The 16,269-nt window shown below is 48.7% G+C and overlaps 1 protein-coding gene across 3 annotated transcripts in view; it reads right to left on the reverse strand.

Moving 5' to 3' along the window:
• Positions 1-16,269, reverse strand: part of LOC125627021 (excitatory amino acid transporter 1) — a 162,595-nt gene that overhangs the window by 112,478 nt on the left and 33,848 nt on the right. For 2 of the 3 annotated variants that reach the window (XM_075123165.1, XM_075123166.1), the window contains exon 4: positions 7,689-7,863. The gene's annotated coding sequence lies outside the window, so the exon portion shown is untranslated. Of the gene's footprint in view, positions 1-7,688; positions 7,864-7,981; positions 8,097-16,269 lie in introns of those variants that run through there. The other variant, XM_048830710.2, reaches the window with a different exon arrangement.

Genomic DNA, 16,269 nt, shown 5'->3' on the forward strand with positions numbered 1-16,269 from the left:
GGGGACTCTCTGCACTGTCATGATACCAAGAAAGAAAGATGGATTCTGAGGAGAGCTCGGCATGGTTGGAAGAAGAGAGATTTTAGCCAAACCTTGTACAATCTGTTTTGTGCACTGCTGCCCAAATCCACATAGAAACTGGATATGAGTCAACAGTGTGCCCTTGTTGCTAAGAAGGCCAATGGCATTTTGGAGTGTATAAGTAGGGGCATTGCCAGCAGATCGAGGGACGTGATCGTTCCCCTCTATTCGACATTGGTGAGGCCTCATCTGGAGTACTGTGTCCAGTTTTGGGCCCCACACTACAAGAAGGATGTGGAGAAATTGGAGAGAGTCCAGCGAAGGGCAACAAAAATGATTAGGGGTCTGGAACACATGACTTATGAGGAGAGGCTGAGGGAACTGGGATTGTTTAGTCTGCAGAAGAGAAGAATAAGGGGGGATTTGATAGCTGCTTTCAACTACCTGAAAGGTGGATCCAAAGAGGATGGATCTAGACTATTCTCAGTGATAGCAGATGAGAGAACGAGGAGTAATGGTCTCAAGTTGCAGTGGGGGAGGTTTAGGTTGGATATTAGGAAAAACTTTTTCACTAAGAGGGTGGTGAAACACTGGAATGCGTTACCTAGGGAGGTGGTAGAATCTCCTTCCTTAGAGGTTTTTAAGGTCAGGCTTGACAAAGCCCTGGCTGGGATGATTTAGTTGGGATTGGTCCTGCTCTGGGCAGGGGGTTGGACTAGATGGCCTCCAGAGGTCCCTTCCAACTCTGTTATTCTATGATTCTATGGCACTGTGCGGGCAGGAAGGGACAAGCTGCTTCCAGCCACACAGAAGCGGCGGGGGAGAGATGAGCTGTGCAAAGACACGGGCCAGGTCTTCCCTTCCCTCTCCCCTACTCTCCTGCGGCTGGAAGCAGCTCCCATCCCTTCCCTCCCGCACAGTGCCAAAAGGCTGCTGCCGGCCACATTCTGATGTGAACCCTGGCACAAATCTGGGGAGAGGGGGCATGTGACCCTGTGTGCCCCCCGACTTGTTGCCTCTGGAAGATGTGGTGCCAGGTTCCAGGAGAAGCAGGTCTGTCCTGGGGGCCCAGTCAGGTATGAAGGGTGCAGAGCGCAGGCAGGGAGGTCGGGTCAGTGTGAGAGAGGTAGGTGTGTGTGTGTGACCCCTCTCCCTCTGTGTGTGTGTGTGGGGGGGGTGTCACCCCTCCCTGTGTGAGCGCTAAAGTCTTAAACATACAAAGGTAAATGAAAAGAATCCAACTAGCAGTATTTCTTTTCATAGAATCATAGAATCATAGAATATAAGGGTTGGAAGGGACCCCAGAAGGTCATCTAGTCCAACCCCCTGCTCGAAGCAGGACCAATTCCCAGTTAAATCATCCCAGCCAGGGCTTTGTCAAGCCTGACCTTAAAAACCTCTAAGGAAGGAGATTCTACCACCTCCCTAGGTAACGCATTCCAGTGTTTCACCACCCTCTTAGTGAAAAAGTTTTTCCTAATATCCAATCTAAACCTCCCCCACTGCAACTTGAGACCATTACTCCTCGTTCTCTCATCTGCTACCATTGAGAACAGTCTAGAGCCATCCTCTTTGGAACCCCCTTTCAGGTAGTTGAAAGCAGCTATCAAATCCCCCCTCATTCTTCTCTTCTGCAGGCTAAACAATCCCAGCTCCCTCAGCCTCTCCTCATAAGTCATGTGTTCCAGACCCCTAATCATTTTTGTTGCCCTTCGCTGGACTCTCTCCAATTTATCCACATCCTTCTTGAAGTGTGGGGCCCAAAACTGGACACAGTACTCCAGATGAGGCCTCACCAATGTCGAATAGAGGGGAACGATCACGTCCCTCGATCTGCTCGCTATGCCCCTACTTATACATCCCAAAATGCCATTGGCCTTCTTGGCAACAAGGGCACACTGCTGACTCATATCCAGCTTCTCGTCCACTGTCACCCCTAGGTCCTTTTCCGCAGAACTGCTGCCTAGCCATTCAGTCCCTAGTCTGTAGCTGTGCATTGGGTTCTTCCGTCCTAAGTGCAGGACCCTGCACTTATCCTTATTGAACCTCATCAGATTTCTTTTGGCCCAATCCTCCAATTTGTCTAGGTCCTTCTGTATCCTATCCCTCCCCTCCAGCGTATCTACCACTCCTCCCAGTTTAGTATCATCCGCAAATTTGCTGAGAGTGCAATCCACACCATCCTCCAGATCATTTATGAAGATATTGAACAAAACCGGCCCCAGGACCGACCCTTGGGGCACTCCACTTGATACCGGCTGCCAACTAGACATGGAGCCATTGATAACTACCCGTTGAGCCCGACAATCTAGCCAGCTTTCTACCCACCTTATAGTGCATTCTTCCAGCCCATACTTCCTTAACTTGCTGACAAGAATACTGTGGCAGACCGTGTCAAAAGCTTTGCTAAAGTCAAGTAACAATACATCCACTGCTTTCCCTTCATCCACAGAACCAGTAATCTCATCATAAAAGGCGATTAGATTAGTCAGGCATGACCTTCCCTTGGTGAATCCATGCTGGCTGTTCCTGATCACTTTCCTCTCATACAATTGCTTCAGGATTGATTCTTTGAGGACCTGCTCCATGATTTTTCCAGGGACTGAGGTGAGGCTGACTGGCCTGTAGTTCCCAGGATCCTCCTTCCCTTTTTTAACAGGGGCTCAGTCACCTTGATGTTAGTTTGAACATTTGCATGACTGATTGCCGTTGAACGCGCTTGAATACAAGTAATTTTACCAGGTGTCCTGTATTCAGCATAGGGAAATATGTCACCCTACCCATCCCTAGCCCTCAAACCTTGGCCCAACTTTCAAGCCAAACTTTGTGAGAATTTTGGTGACATTCAGATAACTATTTTCATTATCTTTCCTGTTTACTCTGCCTCTGCACTTCCTGTTCCCAGCTTGTACGCTGGGTGTGCAGTCACTCGCACAGGCAGTGTGGGATAGCTGTCCAGATTTTCCCAGCATGCTCTGATACACACACAGTTAGTAGGGTGGTAGGTTCAGGTGCACAAATACAATGGCACATGGCTATGTTGTGGTCCAGGCTCCTTTTCTCTCTTGCTCTTTAATTTTGTGCAGCGCCACAGTAATGGGCAGGCAGAGAAAACCAGTTGCTGTGTGCACACAACACAACTCCATTTGTTGTCCTGGGACAGAAGAGAGTGCCTCAACCTGGCTACTCCACAGCTGTCCTAGTGGCAATGGGGCAGCCAGCAAAGCAAATCCCCAGTGGCCCATGCTACGTCCCCTTAAAAAGAGAGGCTGCTCCTGGTGAGCAAAATCCTAGAACAACTAACACAACAGGAGGCCTCACTGCCCTCTGACAAAGGGTTCACTGCCTGTAACTATAACTGTTGCCAGGCCTGACAAACTCACTACATGTAACACATTGCGTGTATCATAATATTTATCCAAACAGTATCTTGCAAGGTATCATATAAAAACTGGGAACATACTGGTCATGAATATCATTGCATGATGTATGTACAGGTTGTGTATTAAGAATTATTTATGCCTGAGGAAAATAAGTTACTAAAATGTGTTTAGACAAAGCACAATCCAAGTAGAGCTGATGAACAAGACTGTCCTAGACAAAGGAATATTCTTTTGTCTGTTTGCCTCTGTCTCTGTTATAAATTAAGCAAGGTGATCCCAAGGAGAATGAAAGTATATTTACACCTACACATTTAAACCAACTGAAAAAGCAGATTGTCCAGAGGATGAGGAAGACAGCATGGTGTCAGCTTCCTGGAGCACATGCAGCAGGGGAAAAAATCCTTATCTGGAGATACACTTCAAAAGAATCCATTTGAAAGGTTTACTGGACTATAAAAAGAAGGGGAGAGAACCCCTTAGTTATCCATCACCCAAGGGACAAAAGAAGCCAGTGCTCTTGGAATCTGTGAAAGACAGATCCTTCAGCCATGTGGGTTGAAGATGCTGAGAACTGACTATAGGTTCAAAACTGCCTGCAACCGGGATTGTAATCTTAAATTTTAGACTCTACAAAGCGTGTTTGTACTTCTGTTTTATCTGGAACCATTTTTGTCTCTATTACTCTATCTTAGTGTCACTTAAATCCATGCTCTTTATTAATAAATCTATTCTTAGTTTGACTATAAACCATTTCAGTGCTGTATATCAAAGTGAAGTGTGTGTCCTCAGCTAAGCTAATAGGCTGGGGTGCGCACTGTCTCTCTGGAGGCAGTGCCCCTTGGTAATTTCTGTGAGTGTCCAGTGAGAGGGACTGGACACTGCAGAGAGACATCCTGGGGCACTGAATGTTACTTGCAAGGGAAGGTTTAGACTGGCAGAGTCTCAAGGAGTTGGCTGGTGATGCAGACAGATGGGTGTGGCAGGGAGCGGACACACACTGTAAGCTCCGGCAAAGAGGTAATACAGTAGCTTACGGTTCTGGGTGCCCTTAGGAGAGCACCACAATTCCAGCGGGGCTTTTCTCCCTTTTAAGGTCCGTGAGAGACTAAATTTGAATGTGAGAGGTCAGTTTCTCCCCCATGCGCTCACTGGGGTGACTCAGTGAATGCCCTTCTCCTTTTGTTCGTGTGTGTGTGTGTAACTCTCCAGCGAGGCACTTGCTGGAGGAGGCGTTGTGCTGCACAATCACCAATACCAACCACGGCAGCAGTACCTTGCGCGCCAAGCCCTGAGCAAGGCTGTGGCACAAGGACAAACCCAGAGGTCCCAGGCACAGAGGGGATCAGCTACCAAGCAACATGAGCAAAAAGGGGGCAGCAATTCAATCAATCAATAAAAACCTTTGGAGCTTCAGCCAATAACTCCCTTTCCATGGCCTTGTCCAACTGGAAGCAAAGGACAGACACACAACTGGCCCAGCTGGTCATTCTGGCCAGGCAGGGACACAAGGTGAGAGGGGACTGCTGAGTGCTTTGCCCTACGTGTTACATATTGAACTAAGTGCTTGTATTGCATCTTTTGGCATATCGTAGACCAGAGGGAAGCCCAGAGACTTCCCCTCACCGACACCCTGGAATAAGTGAGAAGGGCTTGTTGCTCTCATTGTAACAAAACCATGAACGATTATGATACGGAGCTGATTGACAACACTTTGCATTTACATCTCAAAGCACTTTCCAAGGGCGGGTGAGTATCATTATTTCCATTGTACAGGGGGAAAAGGAGGCACCAAGAGAGGAAATGTCTTGAGAAAGGTCACCCAGGGAGCCGACAGTAATGCCAGAATCAGAACCCAGGAATCCTGGCTTTCCAGTACTTTGGGCAGCGTGGGCACTCCGGAGTTTGTCAAATTCTCCCACCAATGCTTGAGCACTGGGGTGGGAGTACTAGGGCAAAGCGGACCACCTCTCATTGCTCTGAGCAGGTTTATACAATGGTTAAAAGCCTGGTGGCTCACGTACCCTCATCCTCCCATTATTACTCGCGCCAGCAGGGGTGCACCCGAACTAGAGCAACAGGGGGAGAACCCTGAGTGTAGACAGGGCACTACTCGAATTAGCAGACCATACAGCCTCTTCCCAAGAAGTGCCAAAGCCAGCCCAATTTGAAACGCCCATTGCAAAACCTCCTTCAAGATAATCAGAGTGGGTGGGATTCAATGAAAGAAACGGCTCGGCATCCTGAAGCAGCAATCCTTTAATCTAATGTGTGTGAAGCTAGCAGGGAAACCTGTGCTCTCACTCCGGCTGGAAGGAACCCCCCTTTGCACCACCCTGCCTCATTTGCCACCAAAGAGCTCAGCCCTGGGAACAGGTCCCAGAGCCAAGTGAGTCCACTGAGCCCACCTCACCTCAGTGACACACAGCCCTTCCCAGACTCCTCTCCTCTCCACTCCCACTGCCTCAGCTTTCTTTGGAGCTAGGAAGTAGCCAGAGACCTTGGGAATAATCAGCACATTTGAGACCACTTCTCCCATCTCCAGAAAACGCCGCTATTGTGTCCCACACAGAACCAGCATATTCTGTGGGGGCGGCCATGAAACCCCTCCCAGGCAGCAGCAATGAGGCACCCTAAAGGAGTGCGAGAGGGGGAGTATGGGACCTCAGGAGACTAGTGGGGTCAGCATACAATAGGCAGATACTGACTTACAAGGCGAAAGAGAGGTACCCCCTGCATGGAGCAGGGGGTTACAGAGAGAATGTGTGTTGGCTGCTTCCCTGGGGACGGAAGTTAACTCCTCTGGGAACACGGGAGATCTCCAGCACCACGGGCATAAGGGACGGGAGTTCTCCAGCGCCAGGGGCAGAAGGCAGAGGGGAGGGAGTTCTCCAGTGCTGGGGGCAAAAGGCAGAGGGGAGGGGAGTTCTCCAGCACCATGGGCAGAGGGCAGAAGGGGGGAAGTTCTCCAGCACCAGGGACAGAAGGCAGAAGGGAGGGGAGTTCTCCAGCGCAGGGGGCAGAGGGGAGGGGAGTTCTCCAGAGCTGGGGAAAGAGGGCAGAAGGGAGGGGAGTTCTCCAGCACCGGGGGCAGATGACAGAAGGGAGGGGAGCGCTCCAGCACCGGGGGCAGAGTGGAGGGAAGTTCTCCAGCACCAGGCCCGGGCAGATGGCAGAAGGGAGGGGAGGTCTCCAGTGCCGCGGGGAGAGGGCAGAAGGAAAGAAGGGGCAAAGGCAGAAGGGAAGCGGTGTTCTGTCCCCACAAGGAGAGGCCAGGCAGACAGGGCTACTGCCCGAGCGAGATAGTTACCCTTGGAGCTCTGGTCAGTTGCCTGGGAACTGGTGTGGACAGCAAATGATTCCTGCACTTTGGCACTAACTTGCCCTTCTTGGGAGTCTCAGGAAAGAGGCTGAGGGGCTCTGCTGGGCTGTGTCTGAGCCACTGCGTACCCACACTTGCCCTGCGGTGGCTCTGTGGGGCCACGTTTGAGGCTCACTGGGAAGAGCAGTGTCTCTGCTGTGTGATGTTTGGAGCAGCTCCTTTCCGCAGTACAATGATGGGGGAGCTCGGCTGGCTCTGAGCTGGGCATGAACCTACCCAGCAGGGGTGTCCTGTCTGCGAAGGTCTAGGAAATGCCTCCTTTCCCTTGTTTACTCTTTCCTCTCCATACCAAACAATATCGCCTCTTCTGTTTGCCTCTAAGAGAGTACTGTACAACAATCCCCACCTAGACCTTCCCCAACACGTACAGCGTGGGTAGCAATGGTTACCCCACAAGCAGGGAAGCTGCGGCACAGAGAGGGTAAGGGACCTGCCCAAGGTCACTCAGTGAGGCAGTGGCAAAGCTGGGAAGAGAACCCACAGGGAACCAGATGGATCAGGGAGCTAGGTTCCAATCCAGACCACTTTGTAATGACTGAACATTGGTTCGCTCTGATCCAGGGTCTAAGTCCAGTTCCCAGAAGGCAGGCATCTACAAAGAAAATAATCTCCCACCTCAGACGCCCCCTAATGGAATCTGCTTCACCCTAGTCTCTAGCCCACAAAATACAGCCCAGTAACATAAGCCCTCCACAGAGCCAGGGTAGAGTGCTTTCCCAGGCACTCTCTTCAGGTTAGCTCCCCTTTACAAAGAACACTGAGAGAGAAGTTCCTTCACACACACACCTGGGAAAACCCTTGCCTTCTATTACTGCATCCCCACATCCCCACAGTGTCCGCCAGACCCCTGCAGCTTTCCCCTGGCACGTGGGGAAATCACAGCTTTCACTGGCAAAACAACTCACCTGAAGCAGGTGTCAAAGGGCAGCAGGACTCTGGTCTGAAAACGCGCCTGTGTTCTTGGGGGTTATTGCGAGTCCATTTGTTCTTTTCTTCTTTGTTCCTCCTGCACAAAGGAAGAAGGCAAAATGTTCTTCTTTGGAAGGTCCAGCGTTAGCCCAGAACTCTCAGCAGCCTCCTCTGAAAGAAAAAGGATGACTGTATTATTCCTAAGATACATGGCAGGGGGTGGGGGCAGCAGGGAGGAGGAGACTGCAGGATCTGAACTGATTGTGGGGGAGCTGGGGACTCAAGGCACCTGTCACCAAGATGCTGCGTGGATTCCACACTGCAATTAACACTGCCAATGCTGGGCTGGGTTCCTCTGCCTCCACACACAAGCTACAGAAAAGAGTTAGTGGCAGTGAAGGCAGCGGAGCAAGAACAGTGCAAGGCGTTCCCAGGAGGCACCAGCTTCCATCCCACCCCATTTCTTTATTCTGCTGCTTTCTGGTAGGCTGCCTTGCATTCAGAAAGCCACTTGGATCCCACAGCTGGAGAGTTACCAGATAAGGATCCCAGATTTTCTTCTCTCATCAGCCTGATCTATGCAAACAGGACCTCCAAAGGCCAGATGCACCTGCACAGCTTAGCCCAAGGACTGTAAATGTGAATTTTCTGCCCTTGTCCTAACGTGGGATCTACAGTAGTGTGTGTATCAGCTATGTCACTAGCCAGATGCCATTCATTTCATGCAAAGGAAAATATATCATCAATACATTTTAGCTGTGAGTCAAACTCTGCCTTCAGGGAAACGGGCACAGCTCCGGCTGGCTTTCATCACTGCTTTATTAAACACAGATTCCTAGAGCTCCCTTTCCCATGGCAGCTGGGCACTCTAAACATGGAGATAAAAGTACTACCTCAAGCATACAGTTTAGGGGACAAGAGAAAGCACTTCCCAGCCAATCATAGCTCCTGCAACGAGGCACAGGGAGAGCCGTATCTCCCAGACACAAGTTTTAGGGCTGGAAGGTCAGCAGCAGCAGCTCCATGTCTGCAGTGTGCTGCAGGAGTGCACGTGATCACATGTCCCTCTAGAAGCTGGCCCAAGTGGAGATAAGAGCCTGAAGGCTAGTGGAGTTCTCTTGTAGCTCTGGGGCTTGTGCTGAATGCTCTGGGTTCAACATCCAGCTAAGTAGTTACAAAATCACACCCTAGGTGGGAGATGAACTCCTGTGGGCGATTTGACTCGTCTGGTTGGGAGGAGGTAAACCACTGGCTTAGTGTGTGTGCCCATGGCCTAGCCTCCCACCATTCGCCTGCCAGCAAGCACCAACTCTGCCTCACACGAGCCGAGACCCAGCCTGGTCCATCCGATCTTGGCGAGTTACTGAAACTATAATCTGTGCTCAATGGGAAGGAGAAAAGTTGAGCTGAACAGCAACACTGCAGCAGCAGACACCCTGCAGCTTCATGTAAACACTGAGCAGGAGGAGAGGCAAGAAGAGCCCCTTAGAGGCACCTCCTGGGATGCCTCCAGAAAGCCCAAGCAGCTGTCCAGCACTGCCCACTCAGAGGCCTGAGTCTCACTGACAAAGCTCCTGTGTGCTCTTGAGGTGGAGGTACTGAAGGGCTCATTCTGTCACCCCTCTTCCTCTCTCCCTGTGCCACGGACACAGCTCCCTGCTTGAGACAAGCCGCCCAAATTACACTTCACATTGTCTCCCAAGAGAGGCATCTGGTCTCACATGATGAAAATAAACCTGCTGCTGGCTCTCGAGCTCTCAGAGCTGCCAACATCACCCAAATCAGGCACAAGGGAGTAGCAGGCAGGCAGGCAGCACCACAATCAATCTGCTCCTCTGTATGGGAGCAATTCTGCTGGACACTGCACCACTGGGTTCAGGCCCAGGCCCTTCAGAGCTGAATAACTCTTAAAGCCATCTCACTACAGAGCCATCCATCATGTTACTGGCCCAGCACAATATCCAGAACAGACGTTAACCTGTATAAAACCCTGGACATTTCCAAGCTCTAAGAGCTCCCCAGAACTGCCGCCCCACCCCAACCCCCCATCTCTCTTTCTTCTTTGGTTTCTGGTGTTTCTCTAAATCTCCGAATTTTCTAACTTTCCTCTAGGTGAGGAAGCCAGGCTTTGTTCCCTGGCACCTTTACAAGGCTCTCCGGGAGCTCAGGAGTTGTCCCATTCTCCACCCCGGGTGCCACAGAGAGATGGGCCAAGACCTAAAGTTCCCGGAAGCTGTTAGGAACAAAAGAGCTTCACAGCTGTTTACAGTCTGCTCCCAACACTTGCAGCTCCACATTATGACAGTGACTATCATCAAATCTCATGCTTCAGGAATACCCCAGGGCACAATTGGCCAGATGTATTCCAGGCTTTTTCCCCCCACCTTCCTCTGAAGCATCAGGGACTGTCACAGCTGGAGACAAGAGACTGGATGGGGGGGCGCCAGGCTCTCAGGTGGTAGAAAGAATCTTCTTTCTAGGTGCCGGGCTTGTGTGTCTGCTCACATGCTCAGGGTCAGACTGACTGCCACTCATGGAGTTGAGAAGGAATTCTCCCTCAGGTCACATTGGCAGGGACCCTGGGGTTTTTTGCCTTTCTCTGCAGCTTGGGACATGGACACCTGCTGGGATCACGTGGGCATGTCTCACCTAGACACTTGGGCAATGGTGACACATCAGTCTCCACACTGAAATGTTTTAACTAAAACCACTGGCCACAATATGTGGTGTCTGGATGAAATGTATTGGCCTGTGTTTTACAGGAGGTCAGACTTGATCTAACAGTCCCTTCTGGCCTTAAACTCTATGAAACTCCTGGGCTTGTTGATGAAGGAAGAATGGACACAGCAGAACCTAAATTGCCACCAGGCTTCTGCTGGCATCTCAGTACCTGGGAGAGCTGCCTAGGGCCTAGATGGATGCTGCAGACTAGAGGTGGGATTGAGACCTGAAAGGCCTGACTGCACTTTTGTAAACCCTCCAGTTTCCTTTTATCTTCTAAGGCCTGTTCTTGTTACTGAATGAATTGTTCTACCTGTGATGAGTGGCTAGAAGGGAGAAGTTTCCCCTCCATGCTGCCAGTCCCCTTCACTGAGCAAAAGCAGCAACATCTGGCATCAAACAAAAAAAGTGTTATGTGATCGAGCAGCCTGCAACCTGGACAGGCTGCTCTCCAGCGCTGTGTAACCAGGCTGGACAGCTAGCCTGTGGTGGCTGAGGCTTCTTCCACAGGATATCAGAAACAGACCAGGTGCCCAGAAAACATACACTCTTGGTGCGACGCAGGACAGCCCAACGTTCAGTCTGTATCGTGCTTCCTAAGCATGTGTCGATAGAACTGAGCAATTGTTCTTGCTGAGGGAGGAGAGAGCAGGTGGCAGGCAAGAGTGTGCCTGGAGCCAACTGGCCTGCTCCTTGGCTCTCAGAGGAGCCTGCACACCCACCCCATGAGGGCAGCAGGGGTAGATGTGAGGGGGGGGAACACAGAAGCTTAGTAGAAAGGAAACCAGACAAGCAGTCCAGGGGCTGGGAGGTCACCTTTTGCACAGCAGTTTATGCTTCTTTTCTCGGTTATCTCTGCTGCAATTAGAGATCTCTGCTGCAATTTCTCAGCTATCTCTGCTGCTGCTCTAGCCCAGTGGTTCTCAACCAGGGGTACACGTACCCCTGGGGGTACGCAGAGGTCTTCCTGGGGTCCATCAACTCATTTAGACATTTGCCTAGTTGTACAACAGGCAACATAAAAAGCACTAGTGAAGTCAGTACAAACTAAAATTTCATACGACTTGTTTATACTGCTCTCTATACTATACACTGAAATGTAAGTACAAGATTTATATTCCAATTGATTTATTTGATAATTATATGGTAACAATGGGAAAGCAAGCAATTTTTCAGTAATAGTGTGCTGTGACACTTTTTAATTTTTATGTCTGATTTTGTAAGCAAGTAGTTTTTAAATTAGGTGAAACTTGGGGTTTGCAAGACAAAGGGGCAGACTAATCTGGAAAGGGGCATACTAATCTGGAAAGGTTGAGAGCCACTTATCTAGCCCACAGGGCTGACTCCTTGCTTCAGCAGCTGGCCTGGGAATAAATAATTCAGAAGCCAGGAAGGGGAAAGCAAAAAACCCTCATGAGGGGAACCTAAGCTGATCTTCTCTAGCTGTTATGCCTCATAGGTCACATGACAGTGCAGCAATTCTGACTCTATCCAGCAGGGGACAAAGGTGACATGTATGCTAGGCAATACCTGACAGTGTCTACTTGATTGGATACATCTATTATTAGTAATTAACATTTAACTAACATAGGACTTTTCTTGACTTTAGCAAAGCTTTTGACACGGTCTCCCACAGTATTCTTGTCAGTAAGTTAAAGAAGTATGGGCTGGATGAATGCACTATAAGGTGGGTAGAAAGTTGGCTAGATTGTCGGGCTCAACGGGTAGTGATCAATGGCTCCATGTCTAGTTGGCAGCCGGTGTCAAGTGGAGTGCCCCAAGGGTCGGTCCTGGGGCCGGTTTTGTTCAATATCTTCATAAATGATCTGGAGGATGGTGTGGATTGCACTCTCAGCAAATTTGCGGATGATACTAAACTGGGAGGAGTGGTAGATATGCTGGAGGGCAGGGATAGGATACAGAGGGACCTAGACAAATTGGAGGATTGGGCCAAAAGAAATCTGATGAGGTTCAATAAGGATAAGTGCAGGGTCCTGCACTTAGGATGGAAGAACCCAATGCACAGCTACAGACTAGGGACCGAATGGCTAGGCAGCAGTTCTGCAGAAAAGGACCTAGGGGTGACAGTGGACGAGAAGCTGGATATGAGTCAGCAGTGTGCCCTTGTTGCCAAGAAGGCCAATGGCATTTTGAGATGTATAAGGAGGGGCATAGCGAGCAGATCGAGGGACGTGATCGTTCCCCTCTATTCGACATTGGTGAGGCCTCATCTGGAGTACTGTGTCCAGTTTTGGGCCCCACACTACAAGAAGGATGTGGAGAAATTGGAGAGAGTCCAGCGAAGGGCAACAAAAATGATTAGGGGTCTGGAACACATGACGTATGAGGAGAGGCTGAGGGAACTGGGATTGTTTAGTCTAGAGAAGAGAAGAATGAGGGGGGATTTGATAGCTGCTTTCAACTACCTGAGAGGTGGTTCCAGAGAGGATGGTTCTAGACTATTCTCAGTGGTAGAAGAGGACAGGACAAGGAGTAATGGTCTCAAATTGCAGTGGGGGAGGTTTAGGTTGGATGTTAGGAAAAACTTTTTCACTAGGAGGGCGGTGAAACACTGGAATGCGTTACCTAGGGAGGTGGTAGAATCTCCTTCCTTAGAAGTTTTTAAGGTCAGGCTTGACAAAGCCCTGGCTGGGATGATTTAATTGGGGATTGGTCCTGCTTTGAGCAGGGGGTTGGACTAGTTGACCTCCTGAGGTCCCTTCCAACCCTGATATTCTATGATTCTATGATTCTATGATAATTGTCTTTTGCCACCACCCACTGCTCACATTAAATTTAAATCTCAGTTTAGCCCTTTACAACCTGCTCTATTTCCCCCCTTCACACTAAAAATAGTGGCCGGTTTGGTGTCTGTCTCCCACCTGCCGAGAATGACTGATGTCTGACAAATTTCACTTACAGCGTCTTTCCTCACACCAGCCTTGCCCTGTGATACCCAGACTCAGATATTATTGGGGCTTGTGCCTGGGACTATCTCAAGACACCTCAAAGTTACAAAATAGGTTCCTGGTCTCTTTAAACTGAATCCAAGCTGCTAGTGATAATAGCAGGCCTGGATTTTGCAGTTCACTGGGTTCCAGCTGTGCAGTGCCTTCCCGCAGTGAATAGCAGGACTGCTTTTGTCACTTCCCATCTGGGCTACAGCAACCCCATGTACTTGGAATGCAACCACAAGCCCTCAGAAAACTCCACTTAGTATAGAATATGGCAGTGTGTCGCCTCAGCAACACAAAGCATCGTGAACACATCAGATCTAATCTCCACTCTCCAGGCTGGCTCCCCATAGGACACGATGTCAAATTCAGGGCCTTGGGACTCATGTGGAAGGCACTCAACAATGGAGCTGGTTGAGAATTTTTCAGTGAATTTTTTTTTTTTGAATGCTGATTTGTCTGAAACTTTTCCAGGAAATGTATCGGGTTTGGCAAAACAGGTGCCAGGAAGGTTTCTCAGAGGTCCAGGATAGAGCTGGAGAAGAGAGAGACAGACAGACCATCAGCCAGACAACTTTTTGGTATCACATGGGTGGGCAAATTCGAATCTTTTTTTGAAAGGTCCATGCATACACATTACAAAAAAACGTGGTGGACCTTTCTGCATTGTAGCTTGAAGGTGGAGTTAGGCCTGTATCTATGGAAACCATACATGTGAAGGTAGGCAAAGGGTTAAAAATGGGTATGGACCATACTTTGACTAAAAATCTTCACCCAATTTTAGGTAATTTCTTTCTAGTTAAACTAGTGAAATTTTAATGACATTGAACAGTCTCATTTGCATAACCGTTGCCATGGCAACCAACCACAACGGGGGGTCAAGCTTCACGTGAAAAACTATTTTGATTCTGCAGGCATTAACATAATTATTTTCAACTTCAAATCAACTTTTAGGTAGTTGTTGTGTACAATAAGGTACTGTGACCTAAGATTTATTTTTTCCTCAGTTTGGGATGCAGTTGTGATTCTTGAATGAAAAATAGAAACCAATTCAGAGGTTCCCAAAAAGGGTCCACGAACAGAGCAAAGGTCCAAAAACACATGTGAGATATGCAATGTGGAGGCTCATTACACAGAACTGACCAAACCAAGATACCTAGAATCATGGAAGAATCTTGTGAGAGCCACAGAGATCCAAAAATGTACTGCCATCATGCAATATAAAGACACCAGTGAAGAACCTACACATTTTATCTCCTAAATTGTGGAAAGATCTTCACACACAAGAAAACATGGCAACAGCTTAAAAAACAAGCAGAACCTTCTAGCTGTAACAAAGGAATTGGCCATGAATCATGCAAATCAATAAGGAGAATAAGAGCATCGTCCACCACAGTGTATGGAAAAGTCCATATACTCTGTGATAAAGTATCCAAATATGTGAAAGGGACCAAGTCCTGAGAGCCATCATGTCAAGCAGTAGATCTCAGATCAGAAAGGAATGTACAGAAAAGAGCAGAAGAGAAGATGGACAGAAAGATATCAACTGTTAGACCAAGGGAGCTAGTAGCAGCAGAGACACAGATCTTGTTATAGAACCTACACAAGACCAACAGAAAAGTGTCATCAAGGTCATGACAATAGCATATGATATGCTATTCAGTTATATCTGCACTGATTTGTTTTCAAAGCTTCCTGTTGTAACAATGGTGAATATCACACAGGCACTGGTGGCCAATATGAGCTCTCTTGACATTGAAAAAAATCAAGCCACAAAGAAACACATTTGGAGAAAACTGGAAGCAGAATTCAGAAGTGTTGTTTACCCCTTCACAGACCACAAGAACCAGGGGTCACCCAATGAAATTAATAGGTAGCAGGTTTAAAACAAACATAAGGAAGTACTTCTTCACACAATGCGCATTCTGCCTGTGGAACTCATTGCCAGTGGATGTTGTGAAGGCCAAAAGTGTAACTGGGTTCAAAAAGACTTAGATGAGGTCGTGGAGGATATCTCCATCAATGGCTATTAGCCACGATGGTCGGGGCACAACCCCATGCTCTGGGTGTTCCTAAACCTCTGACTGTCAGGTGCTTTGACTGAACAAGAGGGCGATGGATCACTCGATAATGTCCCTGTTCTGTTCATTCCTTCTCAAGCATCTGGCACTGGCCACGGTCAGAAGACAGGCTGTTGGGATAGATGGACCATTGGTTTGCCCCAGAATGGCCATTCTTATGTTCTTAAAATAGCACTTCCTTTATCCAAATGCCCAGTTAGCCAAAAGTTTTGGATGTCCCGCAGGCCATTTGGATAAACAGGAGTGCAGTGTTACTGTATGAATATCATATATGACTTGATCAGAGAGCACAGCTGTATTTGGCTATTAGACTTTCCTGAATGAATTTGTCTCGCCAGTAGGGAAAATGGTGCAGAAAAGCAATACAGTGGCCCTAGATAAGCAACCTCTCAACACACACTTGGGGGCAATTCCAAGACAATGGCTGAGCAATTAGCCAAGAAGATGCTATTCCAAGGCTCCAGCCATTTGTTATACAGCTGTTTGCCAAGGCTGGGAACCTAGAGGTCAAAGGGACACTAACCAGCTAAAAGGACTCTTGGGGTGGAGTGTGAGTGAGCTGTTCCCCATAGAACAGACTGAGATATGGAGCCAAGACAGTTTGCAGAAGCATCTGAGGGAATGGAAAACCTCAGAGACAGACAGGCACATGGATAGACGTATTAAGATCTGTTCTCTCTGAAATACTTTGATTCTAAGTAAAACAATATTCTGCTTTAAGGAGGCTGTCTGATCACTGCCTACCACTGTCATTGCTCCAGAGGAACTGAAATACAAAGGCTGAACCTAGGCCTACTGAGGAAACCATGGTTAGCAGCAGG

The sequence above is a fragment of the Caretta caretta genome, chromosome 25, assembly GCF_965140235.1.
Source record: "Caretta caretta isolate rCarCar2 chromosome 25, rCarCar1.hap1, whole genome shotgun sequence".
Taxonomy (NCBI): domain Eukaryota; kingdom Metazoa; phylum Chordata; order Testudines; family Cheloniidae; genus Caretta; species Caretta caretta.